This window comes from Sebastes fasciatus, chromosome 11 (genome assembly GCF_043250625.1).
Source record: "Sebastes fasciatus isolate fSebFas1 chromosome 11, fSebFas1.pri, whole genome shotgun sequence".
Taxonomy (NCBI): domain Eukaryota; kingdom Metazoa; phylum Chordata; class Actinopteri; order Perciformes; family Sebastidae; genus Sebastes; species Sebastes fasciatus.
This window is the reverse complement of record NC_133805.1, coordinates 26,368,175-26,386,523: the sequence shown is the minus strand read 5'-3', so window position 1 is coordinate 26,386,523 and position 18,349 is coordinate 26,368,175. Positions and strand designations below refer to the sequence as shown.

At 39.6% G+C, this 18,349-nt stretch overlaps 1 long non-coding RNA gene across 3 annotated transcripts in view; it reads left to right on the top strand.

Annotated features, from left to right (window-relative positions):
* The first annotated feature begins 4,535 nt into the window (after positions 1 to 4,535).
* LOC141777544 (uncharacterized) overlaps positions 4,536 to 18,349 on the top strand; it is a 48,917-nt gene continuing 35,103 nt past the window's right edge. For 2 of the 3 annotated variants that reach the window (XR_012595916.1, XR_012595917.1), the window contains exons 1-2: positions 5,242 to 5,463; positions 6,703 to 6,819. This is a non-coding gene — a long non-coding RNA (uncharacterized LOC141777544). Of the gene's footprint in view, positions 4,765 to 5,241; positions 5,464 to 6,702; positions 6,820 to 18,349 lie in introns of those variants that run through there. The other variant, XR_012595918.1, reaches the window with a different exon arrangement.

Here is an 18,349-nt window from a genome sequence, read left to right as displayed (position 1 = left end):
CTGCACTCCAAAAGATCTCAGTCTTCTGAGTAGACAGAGTCTACTCTGGCCTTTCCTGTAGAGTGCAGTTGAGTTATCAGTCCAGTCCAGTTTATTGTTCAGGTGAACACCCAGGTACTTGTAAGATGTCACCATCTCAATGTCCATTCCCTGGATGTTCACCGGTGTCGGGGGGGAGTGTGTGCGTCTACGAAAATCCACCACCAGCTTTTTTGTTTTCCCCACGTTAAGCTGGAGGCGGTTCCGCTGGCACCAGTCCACAAAGTCCTGAGTCAGTTCTCTGTACTCCCTGTCATCCCCCTCTGTGATGAGGCCGACGATTTCAGAGTCGTCAGAGATTTTCTGCAGGTGACAGGTTGGTGAGTTGTGGGTGAAATCTGCAGTGTAGAGGGTGAAGAGGAACGGAGCCAGGACCGTTCCCTGCAGGGTCCCCATACTGCAGACTACCATGTCGGACACACAGTCCTGTGTCCTCACATACTGTGGACGGTTGGTGAGGTAGTCCAGTATCCAGGATGTGAGGTGATGGTCCACTCCTGTGTTCTCCAGCTTGTCCGCCAGAAGCGCAGGCTGTATGGTGTGGAAAGCACTGGAGAAATCAAAGAACATGATTCTCACAGTGCTCCCAGGCTTCTCCAGGTGAGAGAGAGCTCGGTGTTGGAGGAAGATGAAGGCGTCATCCACCCCGATGCCAAGTTGGTAGGCAAACTGTAGTGGGTCCATCGATGGGCTCACTAGGGGGCGGAGATGAGCAAGGACCAGCCGCTCCAGGGTCTTCATCAGGTGGGATGTAAGTGCCACCGGCCTGTAGCTGCTGAGGTCCTTTGGGTGCGGAGTCTTGGGCACTGGTACCACGCAGGAGGTCTTCCACAGCTGTGGCACTCTGCCCAGCCTCAGGCTCAGGTTGAACATGTGTACAACAATCCCGCACAGCTGGTCTGCGCAGGACTTCAGGAGCCTGGAGCTGATGCCGTCAGGACCCGCAGCCTTCCTCACCTTCATCTTCCTGAGCTGATTCCTCACCTGGAGTGTTAAGCCTGTTATTCAATGTAACCCAAATCTAATGGATATAATGTCATTTTGTCTGCACATTTTAAACCCCCAACATGACCAACTCAGTTGTTACACCACGTTCCTGAAGTGTAAGATGACGTGAAAACTTGCCAATTGTAAACATGGGAATCCTTCCAATCATTCAAGTTCTATGACAACACAAATGTCAAATGCCAAAGGATGATTTAAGAGAAATGCATTTAAAAGCAGTAGAACAACTGAAGATGTATGGTGGAAAGGATTTTCTTTTTAAGTTCATAATTTATTGACAATATTTCAGGTGATATCACATATTGAACATACAATAATTGAGGAGTTAATTAATATATCCCTGTGTTTACAAATCTTAGTTATACTAATATTTACCACCAAGTTGTTGAGCTGAGCAATTTACAATATGTACCACAGTTTAATGAGCTTAAATACACATAAAGACCCCTACATTACAAGCAATTATTGCAAAGTTCACAATTACAATAATGTGCTGTGACAGCACTACCACCAAACGTTAAAAAAATTAGTAGTAACAAGATAACAAAAAATTGTTTGAAATGTTTTTTTAGGGGAGCAGTTCATATCCTTTGACACATCAATTTCAGCTGTATTTCCAAACTAAACACAAGCCTAATGATGGAATAAATCATTTTGCATATCTTTTTAAACTAATCATGGTAAGAAAATGATCAAAGAAGCAGAAGTAATTCATATTGCACAAATATAAATCAATTTAAAAAGCTATACAAGAAAGATATTTTTGGGAGGTATATGGTTGAGGAAGAGTTGTGTTAAAGGTTGGTTATATACTTTTTAACTCCGGATGTATTTGTGGGTTGTAAATAAACTTGGGATGCTGTTCATATATTCAACTTGGGATGTAAATAAATCTGGGATAGTTTTTATATTATATTATATTATCATTCTATGATATATGAGTTAATAGAGGAGAAGTGAGAAAGGGGTAGGGTAATATGTTTTTCTTCTACCTACTCCTTTTCGGAAACTATAACTCTTGTTTTGTTTGTTATTATTTTGTATCTGTTTTTATTTATTATGTGTTTGAAATAAAGTCTTTCATTCATTCATTCATTCATTCATTCATTCATTCATATTTACAGTCTCTAAGAGTGATCATTCTTTTTCCAAATCAAATGTTTTTGTCAACAGAGCATTTCTAAGTCTGTTTTTATACATAGACAATGACACAGAGGAATCCATTACATAGACATTTTTTTATTCCATAAGACAACTCCACGAAATTTGATAGAAAACTGACCACAGGATGTTTTATACAAAGGAAGATGAAGATTCTCAGCCTGCCTGGTTGGGTAATTATGGAATTGAGAGTTGTTGAAATAATATCTTAAACAATGAGATACATCTGCATCCTATTGCCTTAAAGACAAATGTACAGGTTTGAAGAATGTTGATGTCAATTATAGTCAATCACTGCAATTTGAAAAAAAAAGACATGTATTGTGTACAAAAGCTCTTATTCTTTCTCAGAATCCCGAGAGAAAAACATCCTGATTTCTTCAAGAGAGGTTGTCATCTATCAGAATACCTAAGTTACATGATACTACTCCAAGCATTATAACTGTGCTGGGTGAGAAGATTGAAGTTAAAATGTATAAATAGTTGGGTATTTTAATTGGCAGCCAGCTCTCTTTTAAACCTCACGTTGAAACACTTGTGAAGAAGCTAAAACTAAAACTAGGATTTTATTATCGGAACAGGGCCTGTTTTTCTATTGAAGCTAGGAAGAGATTGGTCACTTCTACATTTTTACCTTTGCTAGATTATGGCAATCTGCTTTATATGAATGCATCTGCCCAGTGTTTACGAATGTTAGATCCTGTCTTTCATAGTGCACTGAGGTTTGTGACTGGCTGTAAAGTGCTCACACATCACTGTACCCTGTACATCAAGGCTAACTGGTCCTCTTTGTCTATGCAGAGGCACAAACATTGGCTCACATTTATTTATAAGTCCATTCTTGGTATACTCCCCTCCTATCTGTGCACTCTCATATCGTGCAACACTGGCAGCTATAGCCTACGCTCATCTGACCTGTACTTATTATCTGTACCTAAGGTCTGCACAGAACTTTTAGCTATTCCGCTCCCTTCTCCTGGAATAAACTGCAAGCTAAATTGAAACTAGAAAATCTGATTACTTTTGATGAATTTAAAACATTAAGGAAAGACCTAGAAGCAGAGTCAATCGGGAGCTGTCTGTGTTTCTGAATATTTTCACTTTAACGTTGGCTTCAAACACTTGATTTTAATGTGTTTTATATGATATTATGCTATGTATTTATTTTGCATTTGTTTTATGTTGTGGCGTCTGAAACTTTAATGTATGTTTAAATGATGCTGGCCAGGTCTCTCTTGAGTACTACCTTGTTAAATAAAGGTTAAAGGGACTATTTGTAACTTTCAGAATGGCTGCTTAACAGCGACATCTGTGGCCGTGAAATCAACGAAAGTCAGCGTCGGGCTCGTGCTTGCTCGCTCTAAATTTACCTGAACGAGCATCGCTCAAAACAGTGAGGCGACACACGTCAGCTAAAACCACAATATCACTCTATATTTCACTTGCTTGGCAGTAATGTTAGCTGACCAGACGAAGGTCTCTTCATGAACATGATTTAGATCTGATCCTAGTGTTGGCTTTTCCTGCCTCACCCTCCTGCGCCCGCAGGGAGACAACGGCACCCGGAGCCTCTCCTCCGCTGCCTGCTTGCATTCACTGACACAGCGCGCACCAACAGAGGTTTTCCGTGTCTTGTGAAGTGACGATGCTCCGCAGAGAGAAACGTGAACCGTGACACCGGCACCCGGGCGCAGGAGGGAGACGGTGACGTTTCTCTCTGGAGGAGCTGCAGCATTTATTTCTGCACAAACGTCCACATTCACTAGATATTCTCAGAGCTAAACTAACTCTCCTGCAGTGTGGAGTGAGCGCGCGTTCACGTCTAGAGGTGGAGCGAGAACGCGCACTCTGTCTGAGTGAAGGCAAGCAGGCAGAGGAGACGAGACAGCGGCCAGACGCGAGCCCGCATATGCGAGCGCGCCTGTGTGCCGACCCGCTACATTTATACGCTTAGAAAGTTACAAACAGTCCCTTTAAAAAACAAAACAAAAAAAACATATTGATGAAACTTTAATTATTTCTTCATTATGAATATGGAGTTTAATTTGCTCACTATCATATATTTTTATTTCCTGCAAAACATGAAATTAGACTTTTTTTTACATTTAATGACAACTTATTTGTATGAAACCATATTGAGTAGTTGTGAAGATCACAATTTAGTGATTTGTATTATTTCCTGTTGCAATGTTTGTTAATGCAGCAGCAGACAGGAAGTAAAATAGGACCAAAGCTGTTGCCTTAGCAACAGAATGGCAATGAAAAGGTCTTAAAAACCCTACCTTAATTAATCACTGGTTTAATGCTCTGCTCACACCCCGCCCCCCCGGCATCTCAAGTGAACCAAATCAAACACACCCACGATTTCGCATCGCGTCACCAACACAGGTGCATTGTGTACCTGGCTGATGCTGAATGTAGCATGGCGGATCTCCTGCGTTCACTTAGGGACAGTAAGTAACTTCAAGGATGAATGAGTGTGAGGTCTGTGTTTGAGAAGTTTGAGGAGCGCAGTGCGACGTCGAGGCTGAGTGGACTGGTTTATACTGGGACAGAGAGGCTGAGTGGACTGGTTTATACTGGGACTGAGAGGCTGAGTGGACTGGTTTATACTGGGACAGAGAGGCTGAGTGGACTGGTTTATACTGGGACAGAGAGGCTGAGTGGACTGGTTTATACTGGGACAGAGAGGCTGAGTGGACTGGTGTATACTGGGACAGAGAGGCTGAGTGGACTGGTGTATACTGGGACAGAGAGGCTGAGTGGACTGGTTTATACTGGGACAGAGAGGCTGAGTGGACTGGTTTATACTGGGACTGAGAGGCTGAGTGGACTGGTGTATACTGGGACAGAGAGGCTGAGTGGACTGGTGTATACTGGGACAGAGAGGCTGAGTGGACTGGTTTATACTGGGACTGAGAGGCTGAGTGGACTGGTTTATACTGGGACAGAGAGGCTGAGTGGACTGGTTTATACTGGGACAGAGAGGCTGAGTGGACTGGTTTATACTGGGACTGAGAGGCTGAGTGGACTGGTTTATACTGGGACAGAGAGGCTGAGTGGACTGGTTTATACTGGGACAGAGAGGCTGAGTGGACTGGTTTATACTGGGACAGAGAGGCTGAGTGGACTGGTTTATACTGGGACTGAGAGGCTGAGTGGACTGGTGCTTTGAGACTGACCGAGCAGAGACCATGAACCTGGAGCAGATAGTGGAGGAGAACCTGATGGTGTTCAAGGCTCAGTTCTTCATTCAAGGTGAGAACAACAGCACATAGTTTTTTTCTGTTAATAGAGGTATGAACTCCAGACTAAGGGCCTTGTTTCAGATAAACATGGTTTCTATTCCGGCAGCAACATTTTATTGGAGTAATTTTGTTAGTGATAGTGACTGGAAGAAAGTTTGGTCCTTACCACAAAAGTTCCTCCTAACAAATAAGGTAAAAGAGGTGTAATTTAAATTGATCCATAGATTCTATCCAGTGAAGCATTTCTTACAAAAGTGACATTGATGTTCTTTTTGTGAATCACATCCTGAAACTTGCACTTATTTATTTTTGTCCTGTAAATTTACATATGAGCTGTGGAAAGATGTTAACAATTTTATACTCGGATTTTCTCAGATTTTGCACTGTACTATATAAATATTATATTTGGCTGCTATGATTATAGTGACAAAGACAGTAACATATTTGTTCTTATTAATATAATTTTAATTCTCGCAAAGTTCCACATTCACAGGTGTAAATTTGCCAGAAAAAAAAAACTTAATTTCTTTGTATTTATGAAGGAAATGGATCAATATCTTTCTTCCTCACAAAACAAAACAACTATGAAAACAATGAATGAATGCAATATCTTCAAAGTTTTTAAGTGAACTTATTGTCATACTCTTGGGTGTTCTTTTGTTTTATTATTTTTTTAATTTTATGTTGGTTTTGTTTAATTTCTGTTATCATTTTTATGTTTGGCACTGCTCTTTATTAATGTTTTCGCTATGCTTTTTCTGTATATGAATGCTTTCAATGTTACTCTGTATATTGTTATTATGAAACAAAAAAGAAAAGTACAACAGCAAACCTATTGTGATAGATGTAACTCATAACGTAAGTAGGTCTAGGTTATTCAGATCATTTACTTAAGCAAAGGTACTACTGTAATACCACACTGCTTAGAAAATGTTAGTATGCAGTCTAGCATATTAAAGTATCAACAGTAAAAGTAAGCTAGACTAGTCAATGTCATATTTTAGGAAACAGTGACACTTTCCCAATGTTTGATTCCTCCAACCAACAGTCCAAACCTCAAAGTGATTTAAAAAAATAATAATTTAAATGTAGCTTATAAATAATTACAAGAAAAAGCAGTTAATCCTGACACTTGTGAAGCTGAAACCATGAAATATTTGTTATTTCCTATTAAAAATAAGCCATTATCAAGATAGTTGCAACTCATTTTCTGTCAATCTACTAATTACTGGTGGTTATCGTGGGACAGAGAGGCTGAGTGGACTGGTGCTCTGAGATTGAGCGAGCAGAGTCGTTGAACCTGGAGCAGATAGTGGAGGAGGAGGACCTGATGATGTTCAAGGCTCACAGAGAGCTCTTCATATGGGTGAGTGCAACAACAAACCTATTCTGATGGATGTAACGGTGATGTAAGAGCTATTCAGGCCTTTTAAGTACTACTGTAATACCACAACGTAACCAGACTGCATTGAAAATGTTATTATGTGGAAATAATAGCCTATTAAAGTATCCAAAATTAGGCTAAAAGTAGGCAGAAAACAATGGCTACTAATTATTATTATTGTTATAAAAAAAATTAAATGTAGCCTATAAATAATTACAAGGAAAAGCAGCAAATCCTGACATTAGAGAACAATGAAATAGCCTATCTGTCATTTTCCATGAAAATTAAACAAGTATCAAGATAGCTGCCAATAATTTTCTGTTAATCAACTAATAATCGTCTCAGCTCTACTTGTATATATTGTTAGGTACAGTAGTTTCATTTATAACAATACAAAGCATCATATTTTATAAGATCTCAATATGTTTTGGATGTAAAAATCTTAAGCTCGAAAGCAACTAGTAACTAAAACTGTCAAATACTGTATATGTAGTGCAGTAAAAAGTACATTATTCCCCTCTGAAATGTACTAGTGGAGTGGAAGTATGTAACATAAAAGGAACTTACTCAAGTAAAGAATAAGTACTTCAAGTTTTTTTTTTTTTTTTTTTTATTTATTTACGCAGTGGAATTTACAACAGGTTTACCAACAACAGTAACAAGGCAATGTAACCTCGAGGTAGTGTACAGAAGTTAAAAGGATAAAGAAATAAAAACAAAATGCAAACATAAACAAAATTAGATTACATGAATTACAAATCCGATTCATTACATAAGGCTCTAGTTTTCACAGCTTTAGGGTTTGTGCAGTATTTTAGTGGGTCCAGGTAGGATTTTAAAGGATAAGAAGACAGTCAGATTGGGTTTATGTTTTGCAAATTTGCTGGTGTTTTTAATTTAGCTAATAAGACAATAAGATTGATAAACATTTTCTTGATTCCATCCAGCAAAAAAAGCAACAAATAAAATAACTTCAAGTTTGAGTTGAAGTACCTCGCATTTGAGTAAATGTACATAGTTGGAGGACGTCATCGTAGCGTGTGTGTGTGTTCTACAAATTGTGGCTCTCTAATGTGTTTGTGGCTGCAGGCAGTCGCTGTGGAATTTACATGATTGTGTTGTTTGGTGATGTTTTATCCCACTGTTAATTCTATAAGAATAAGTGTCAGGTTATTTAATTTCTGTAGCCTGATATTGTTTTTTGCACCCCCCGAGGTGTCTGTAGCTCTTTTTATTTATTCGTCTTTCGTTTTTCCCTCTTTTCTGATGAAGTCTCGTGAGGCTTCACTGAGGAAGGTGGTTGTATAATTGATAATCAGTTGTATGCATGGATGTAGGTTGTATGCACAGGATGCAAAGTGCTGTTTGGCCATAAGGGCTCTGTGGCGTTGTACACTACGTTGACATGTCAATGCACTGTATTCTATAGCCTTAATGTGTTCTTTGGTTTAATGGATCTATCATATAACGTCATAATACTTTTTTTTCTTTTCAAATGTTACCTATGTAAACTAGTATTTTACCCCATAAGAAAATCTATATTTTATATAGTTGTTGTTACCGAATCATAAATAATTGTATTGATTCCAGGGGGAAATTGAGGCGTTGCAGTTGCTCTTATTTAAAAGCATAAAGAAATATAAGAAAAAATAGAAATAAGAGTATGTAACATGTAGATTATGTACATAATGTTACAATATGTAAATAAATATAAATAAATAATATAAGTAAGAAATCAAAATAAATATGTACAAAAATGTTTATCAAACGCATACAATATATAACCACAATGTAAATAAGCATTTGTTAAAATCATGTTATTTGTTAAAGGTGGAATGTGTGTCAAAATACTATTTTAAATTAAATATTGTGGTGCTGCAGAGATGTCCTGGCCTCCACCTCATATTCTACAGGCTTAAGAAAACATTTTTGTTTGGTACAGATCCTCAAAAAAATCACACCATAATCATTTCAATAATGATTTAAAAATGATCATTCCCTCTAATATCGCAAATCATATCGCAATTGCAATATCAGTCAAAGTAATGGCAATTAGAAAACATTTTCATCATCATGCAGCTTTATAATGAAGTAGATAAAAAAATACTGTATCTTGTATTACAGACCAGTCAATCAATTTGGCAAATTTTCACATTGTTAAATATTCACAATTATTGAATACCTTTTAAATATACCCCTATGATTATGATGATGATGATGATGATGATAATAATAATAATTACACTGGTAGTTGCGTAACAGACGATTAGATGACAACTCTACAATAATAATTGACTTGCAGGTGTCGGTTTGTAAAATAATACACCAAGTTACTGTTGTATTCTTCACCTCAAAGTACAGAGAGCAACAACAACTGAGCAGAACAAGTGCACTATATAAAGTGACTTTGTGTTTTAATGGCGTTGTCATGTGTGAGCAGAACATCACGTTGTAAATCTGTAGCCAAACTGGAGCTAATAAAAAGGATGGATCACTGTAACCTGAGTCAATACACAGTCAACAAGTCTGGGCTGTGACAGGTTTATTGAGCCCATTCATTCAGACAGACGAACCCTCAGCTGCTGTGCACACAGATAAGGGATGATTGCACAGGAGCGCAGCCAAATACAGAAATGCAAACCTGGGAACAAGTGACATTCAAAATTAACACAAGTGGTGTGGAAGGACAAAAATCTGTCTCTTTTCTCTATCCGTCTCCCTCTATCTCTACCTATCGACAGAATCGCAGTGTCCAACAAAAGTTGTTGTCTTACACAAAACCTGATCAAATCCGAAGAAGTATTCCAGCTTCTATTTCCTCTACTTTATCTCCCACCACGAAATATCTAGGACGATCTCAGACGATAACTCTTGCCTCTGGGTTCAGTAATTCGGTTTGGTGGACAGACAGACTAGACTTTACAGTAGCTTTGATCATCCGTAACAGCCTGAGGCATGTGACATTTATGCTGCTCACAAGTACATGTTTTTTGGTCAATAATTGCTTTTGGAGGAATTATAGAGCGATGTTGTCCATGAGGGAAAGTGTTGGCAGCAGTTTTGTTGCCGTTTTGTCCTTTTCTAATGTTTATTTGTTCAAAAAGCGTCTTCTTGTATTACACGTCTCAAACTTTAGAGGCAGGCCAGCGATTTGATTCCCAATGTGCCGACCCAAGCATTAAAAGTTGTACACTGTGGGGATATAACTGTCTCCAGCTGTTAGAGTAAAAGAATAGTTTTGGTGTTGACACTTTTAATCTAATCATTGTTCATACGAAGATGATTGGCCTGCGGTTTTTTAAAAGCAGATACAGATAAAGCGTTGGCATTTTAAAGCACCATTTCTAGAGGTCGTTGACGAGCTTGCTGAGAAAAGACAGTCCAAATTAAGATTACGAATGATCAGTTTGTAGGGATTTAAAGGCATGCAATTCAAAGTTTAGGATTGATGAAAAAGAGCAACGTTCCTCAGAGTGTAAATTATAAACAAGATAAAATGAAAGAGACAAGGTTAGAAGTAAATACTTTAAAAATAAAATGAGACTAGGAAGAAAAAATGTTAGCTACAGTGTGAAAGTCTCTGAAACAACTTTAACCCCAAGACTAAAATTGCAGACAAGACTAAGGTATCTCAGCTGAGGTAGGCTAAGGTAAATTAGTTTACAACCACTGCAAACACCTCACAGAAACTTGCAGAATTTGACCCTTCTCACCCAGTTTCAACATGTTTCAAGATTCACCCAGTTCTACAAGTACAGTGAGATTTCCTGTTGAATCTGTCATGTTTGTATAAGATAAACACAATAAACCTTTATCCCAAGCAAGGAAGGAAGATGCCAAATAAGTAAAATTTTGTTGAGGTTATTCTCCCCTTAAAAAATGAAATAAGCTGGACCAAGGAAATTGTTATAGGGCATTTTATGTACACAAAGAAAAGATTCAAATCATTTAAAGGTGCTCTATACGGTCCCTGCCCCGCGGGGGCGGGCGCACCACCGGCCCGTCTCGCCCGCACCGTCGGGGAGGTGGAGCGTGAGCGTGTGCGATAGGACCTGAGAGATGGTGATGAGAAGTTAACCTCACACGGCCGTAAAGTGGTATCGGTGCCGTTGTATCAGAGCCGTTTTGCGAGTACGAGTACATAAGCTCAGTATCGGACCCAATACTGATATCTGTATTGGTGCATTCCTAGTAACGATGTAGTGGAGTAATGTCTACCTGAGCAGAAAATGAAGTTGCTCTCCCTCTGTTTCTGTTGTAATCCTCGCTTCTCCTCACTTTGTTGAGCCGGGCCATTTAGTGCATGTTTGTGCAAGCGTACCCCACTGGCTAGCTCACGGCTGCTTCTCTGCACTGTGGCGGTCATATGGCAGTTACAGCTGACGCTGTCCCGACTGACGGCGCAACTGCACTGTTGCCGTTGTTTTCAATGTTAGCACCGTTAGCTGCGAGCCGCTGGCTAATGTCGCCATGTTGAGAGCCGTGCGGAGGCAATAGAAATGATCCCAATCTCGCACTTTTAATTCACCAATATGAGAGAAGTTTTTCCTTTTTAAGGATAAACAGTGTCGTGTTGTTCGGTGATTTGGGGCTATATAAATATAATTGAATCGACTTGACCATATGACAAAGCCGAACCGTATGCTTGCTTTAGGGGTTGCGCTTGTACAGTTCCCCTTTAATTATTTGTACATTTTGTGCCACACCAATAATCCTAGGAAGAAGTTGATATAAAAAAATGTATGATTGATTTTGAGTTTCCACCCAAGTCGTATCTCATTCTGGCTCTTTTGATTGCACATTAAATTGTATTCAGTCAACAGGATATTTGGGAATGTTGTCTCCTGGCATCTCGTTACTTATTTTTCCTCCAGTATGTTCAGTAAAAAGCCATTAACCATATACCAAAAACAAGATGCAGTGAAGCAAGATTTGGTGAAGAGATCTGGTTCATTCTCAAGCTGAAAACACCAATGTCATTTGTAAAAGGATCCATGCAATCAAAGTACAATTTCCATTTTAACTCATCTGGAAAGAAACTATTATAAAGTGACATACAAAGGGAGGCTTTTTGATGGAGGCTAAATCTTGTCTTGTTATAGTTCTGCTTTAAATGTAAAGTCTAAGTGTTCCCTGCCACCAATAGCTGTTAACTTTAATGGGTTCAATCACCACAGTTGACTTGTTTTAGAGACAGCAGTCTGTGGCCCCATCTCGAGCTCTCAAACTGTTTTCCGCTGCCCTCAAACGTGCCTCGGTTGCATAAGAGAACACCTGACACGGTCGAAACTGAATTGATGTTTGAAAGCAAATTCTTCCCTCTGTTAGGTTGTAAATTGGCACAGGAACTGAAGAATTATACTTTTTAAAAATACAATTTCTCTATAATATAATTGTTTCAGTTTGTCTTTTTTACCCATATTTTTGTCATCATAGTGCCATCCATCTTAATGCTGAAATATGGTATCTATTTCCCTGCTTTTCCCCTTTCCTGTGAATCCTGCCTGTCTTTGGTGCTTGTCTAAGTACAGCAAAGAATATTTGAATCTCCTTTGAAAACACAGTGATAAGGTAATCTTTTAAAGGGGACATATCATGAAAAAGTCACGTTTTCAGTGCTTGTGCACATACATTTGGGTATCTGATGTGCCTACCAACCAACAAACTGTGAAATATGCAGGGTGTTCTCATACACCCTTGGTAGCTACACCTACAAAAAAGTAATTAACTGTAATTCGTATTTATCACACAAACTCAATTTGTTTGTAATCCACGTAATCGTGAACCAGGGAGTATAAAGAGTGACAAATGCTGTGTAGGGAGGAGCTCGTTGTGGACAGGTGGGTGAAAGAAACACTGGACTTTCGCACAGGTGATCGGAGTTTGTACCACGTATGAAACCAGAAGTCTACGTTCATTTATTTGTCACATAACTTCTGTACTTAAGTTACGCAACTTCCGGAGTTATTCACGATCTTTTCCTAAACATAGCTAAGTAGTTTTTGTCACGTAACTCCCGTACTACAGTTATGCCACTTCCGGTGTTATTTTAACCCAAACCGTGATCTTTTCCTAAACCTAAGTAGTTTTATTTTGAAAAGACTGGAGCAGAAATTGGCACGTCAGACAAAGGGTGAATACAGGTATATTCAGACGGACAGTATGATTAAAATAATGTTGTTTTTTTTTACATTAAAGCATGTAAACATGTTCTAGTAGAAACCCCAAATATGTATGTAAAAGTATGAGTCTGAAAATGAGCATGTTATGTCCCCTTTTAAAGTTTTAGCACACAGTTGTCAGGATGATTTGTAGCTTCAATAAAAATGATCAGAAATATACTTTGTATTTCAGCGAAAAGGTTTCACACCTCCCATAGTACTAAACATATAATTTTATTCTAATCATTTTGTTTTTGGCAAAGCTGGACTGACAGCTGAAGTCATTGTTGGTCAGCAGATGTTAATGTTTATTCTGTAATAATGATAAATAAGGGTTCCCAGTGGATGCTTATAAAATAGCATCAAATGGACCAAAGTCATTATATTTCTCATTTGGACGATGATGGGTAAGGCCCCGATCAGACAGAGCACTTTTTGCAGAATGCGAGGCGCCACCGCCTTTGTCTAAGCCTACATAAAAAAAGAGCAGCTTGTGGTGTGTTTTTTTTTGTTATTGTTGCTCGGCCCACTGAATCAACTGTCATCTCAATTCATCTGATTGAACAATGGGGGGAAAAAAACGCAAATGACGTCGACGTCGGTTGCTTTTCTGCTCTGAGGATGGATGATTACTTATCGAGCCTACCGGACACAGGTCCAGGGGCCCAAAGTATCAGGGGCCCCCCTGGCCTTCACTTGTAAAATATCTTTCAAGGAGACACGTACCTACCAGGAAGTGACTCAAAATGACCCCAAAGACACATAAAATTACTAGAAAGAGACACAAAAAGACAGAGAGATGCGTAACGACTACAAATGGACACAAAATGAACACAAAGAGACACAAAAACACAGAGATGCGTAACGACTACAAAGAGACACAAAACAACATCCGAAAGAAGCTAAACAACTATAAAGTCTGTGTTACTTCCTCCTATGTAGGAGAGGTGGTAGGGATACCCATGGCGCTGAGTTGAAGTTTTTTCAACTTCAGGAAGGCATTAAGGGCGCTCCTGCAAAAAACATGAGGCACATAGAGCGGAAAAACGCAAGGCGCCCAGCAACGCAAAAGCAACGAGCAAAAAGCATCACTCTCATTGAAACCAATTAGTGGCCCCGGGCTGATAATGGCACTCTGTCTGATCAGGGCCTAATGGCTCTCAACAACAAAGTTGCACTGTGTGTGTTAAGTACGGCCTCTGCTTCACACTTAGCATTCTAAATTAGTCTGGCTTTATTTCCTGTTGTGGTATATATTAATATCAATAGCTGACAGGGAATAAATTTGAACCCAAGCTGTTACCTAGCAACACAATTTCCAATGAACAGGAATAGAATAAGCCTCAATGTTAACACCATATCACTGTGCTTCTGTTTCATTAGAGTGGACAACACTGGAAATTAAGGGGGAAATAAACTAATTCTGGCAGGACATCCAAGGCATATCATGTTGTGTTGACTGAAAACTAGCATACCATACCGGCCGTGTTATCTAACTGCTCTGAAAGTCATTACTCACTCTGTATTGTTGCCATTAACGAGAGCCCACTTGCTTTTCTACTCCGTGCGTATGCTGTCTTTATTTGTAAATCAATTCCTGCCAGGGTTTTATTATCTTTAATTAATGTCCTTGCATGTTGTTCGTTGTGTTGTTGTGTTTTCCATGCGGTTATAATGTATTTCTTCTGGAGTTACCAGCCCCAAGAGTGAAGCAATACTGAATTTGTTTACATTTTTCTGCCTCCGCGCCGACGACAGCCGTGGCCGGAGGCATCATGTTTTCGAATTGTCCGTCTAGTTCGTGTCTAGAAGGTAAAGCAGGTTGTGCATTGTTCTCAAATAGTTAAGAACAGTTAAGTCGCAAGACTTTTCTCACTTTTTTGCAATTTGGGGGTTACCTTCTAGACACGACCATCACAGATGAACTCGTTAGAATTTGGTGGTCAAAGTTCAAGGTCACTGTGACATCACGTCCGTCCCATTCTTGTGATCGCAATATCTCTGGAACCCCTTGAAGGAATTTCATTCCATCTGGCACAACGTCCACTTGGACTCAAGGATGAACGGATTAGATTTCGGTGGTCAAAGGTCACTGTGACCTCACAAAATATGTTTTGGCCAAAGCTGAAGCACTCATATGCTAATTATGACCATTTCACACACATGTCTAGTGGATAAAATAATGAAGTGATGACATTTTGGACAAACATGGATATAAACTGCAACTTGACTGGTTGGCAGAGGCATACAAAAGTCAAGTTTTGTATAGTTCCTAGTAAGGATCTCAGTTAAAGTTAATACTGATGAAGCTACAACTACAATATACTATCATTTACAGAACAGGTCCTCTACCTGTATGTACTCCAGGTGATACGGTGGCCTGAAAGTTGTTGGATACTTCACTTTAAAGCCCCAGAAAATGTTCTAACATTAAATATTCGGGACTAAATAAGTAACAAAGAAAAAAACACGATGTAGCTATGTCTGCTCATCATCCCTCATTTAAAATGAAGACAATTGCATTGTGTTTGAATTAGTCCTATCGTTTGGCTTTCATCAGGATTCAGGTCCAGTTTTAGGAAGATATTGAGGTCGGTTACATTATTCTATGGTCTTCCTGAAACAGACTGGTTTGCTAAATGTGTGTCTGGATCCACATAAAAGTGTCTCATTCTTTGTCAGTGAGAGCTGTACGAGAACTTAGAAGAAAACCTAACTGAACAAGAGTGCGTTGCGCTAAAGCGAGCACACTAATAAAGAAGTAAAACATGAGTGAACACGAGTGTCCTTCCCTGAATCGACTCGAGTACAATAATAATAGGAAAGTAGAAAATTGGCCAGTGGCAAAGTTGTTGGGTTGGCAGGCAGCGGTTCATTGAGCCAGGATGAGCTTTTCATAGGTGGTAGTTGCTGTAACAGCATTGGATTCATTTCCTGTCAGGATTTAACAGAGCTCTGATATCTTGATGTACAGCTGGCATACTGTACAACAAGCTATAGTAATTCAATTGTAGAATCCAGGTTCAGTGCCTCTCGATGCTGTAAGAAGCAGTTAATACACGGGGTGGTCTTTGACACTGGTGTACTCCAGGGATCAATATCTCAGGAGATCCATACTGCGTTTCCTAAGGCCTCTGGTGTTACTGTGGCTGCCTCTCTGACCTTTTAAGATGCTGCCTGTCCGGCTGACCTGCATTGATCTGACCTGGAGGAGAGTTTCAACGAAGAGCCTGTCAGAGATTGAGCTGTGGGTGGTTCAGTGTGTCCATATAAGTGTGTGTATAATTCAGTGTACTGTATGTGTGCATACAGTGTGGGCACAGTTTCCTTTGGGCATACGGCAGCCAGTGGATGTCTAAAAGAGTCCGTAAGGTCACGACACACGCGATGCAATCACACATCCTCGCCACAGCAAGGCTCCCTGGTGAGAATCTTAACAAGCTGAAGAGTTTAGTCTGTATTGAGCAGTAAAATCCCGATCAACACATGAGATTTCAGCTGTTTTGAATGTCATCTCACTTCAATAATCTTATTAGTCACATCGCTTACCTCAAGACATAGTTCTCAATATTATGCCCTTAAACCTGAAGTAGGCAGATTATTTTTGGCATCATAACCTTTCAGCATATTTTAATCAAGTGTTCTGAGAGAAAACTAGACTTCTGCACCTCCTCATGGCTCTGTTTTCAGGCTTTAGAAAAGCTAGCCTGTGAGAGGAGACTTTGGCCAATCACATGTCATTTCAGAGAGAGAGAGCGTTCCTATTGGCTGTGCTCCGGCTGGTGGGCAGTGCTTGGTATTTCCTCAACTGATCTCAACATGGCTGCCGGGTCATAAACTTTCTCATTTTACAGCTAAATGGTACACTACAAGATGTTTCTGAAATCATTTTATGCAAGAAATAGGCATTACAGCAACATAATATTGATTCATATTTGATCAGCGCTGCCTAGTTTGACCATTTGATCGGAGTTTGTGAGTGATTGACAGCTGCTCAGAGACGGCAGCTGGACGGCAGACTCCAGCTCGGCTCTGACTGGTTGTTTTCCTCAGGTCTGTGAAATATTGCAGATGCCATTAGGAGCACCTGAGGACACTGGAGGACACAGAGGCACATGATTTTTTTCAGATTACCTGTCTGTCAGAATATAGTGACCGTTTTATAATCATATTTGCTCCATTTTCTACCCACTGCAGCTCTAAGCAAAGATTTATTTTAGGACTCACTGCTCTGGGAAGTTTCTTTGAAACTTGCAAATGTGTACACTGTAAAAAGATCTGCCTCCCTCATTAACCTTACAGGAATGCTTGTGTCCAATCTGGCTGATTGAGAATTGCGTTTGCTTGATAATGAACTTCTATTCTTGGATTTGTGTCTCTACAAAATGGTATTTGAGAATCTTATTGTTTACCACATAATTTGTATCTTACTATCTCTTCATCTTACATTCATTATCATGTTTGTTTTGCAACAGATAGAACAAGATAAGTAGCGAGATGATTTCACTTCACGTCTCCTCCGCACATCAGTTTGACTTGAGCATTTCTAGAATCAAGTGAGAAACTATTATGTTTTCTTGTTGAAATTTCACTTTCGGGGTGCCTGGGTTAGCTCAGTTGGTAGAGCGGGCGCCCATGTAACAAGGCTTGGTCCTGACCGCGGCGGCCCGGTTTCGAATCCGGCCTGTGGCCCTTTCCGCATCCACTCTCGCTCTCCCCCCTTTCCAAGACTCTATCCACTGTCCTTCCAAAATGGAAAATGCCCCCAAAAAAATAACTTTAAAAAAAAAAAAAAGAAGAAATTTCATTTTCGGGGTTAAGAGGTTAGTCAGCCACCAACAGCAGGATTCAACATACTTTTTTCTGTGTACGTGCACTGCTGCACCAACTTTTTTATGCCTCCGCGCAGGCGACAACCGGGGCCAGAGCCATGATGTTTTTGGGTTGTCCATCCATACTTCTGTGCGTACCATTTTGTGAACACAATATCTCAGGAACGCTTGGAGGGAATATCTTCAAATTTGGCAGAAACATCCACTAGGACTCAAGGATGAACTGATGACTGGTGTTCAAAGGTCACTATGACCGCACCAAACACGATTTTGGACATAGCTCAAAAATTCATATGCTAATTAGGACAATTTGACATAGATGCATATGTATATACAGTACATACATTTCACACATCTACATCTATTGGCTGTGCTCACAAATGAAATGAAATAGTAGTCCATTTTGTACATTTTTTATACATATATTTATTGTTTACTAACTGCCAAGCCCACTGTCAATATTACCACATAATATATATACTTTATAGCCTTATTTTACAGTATGGATTTGTGACACAG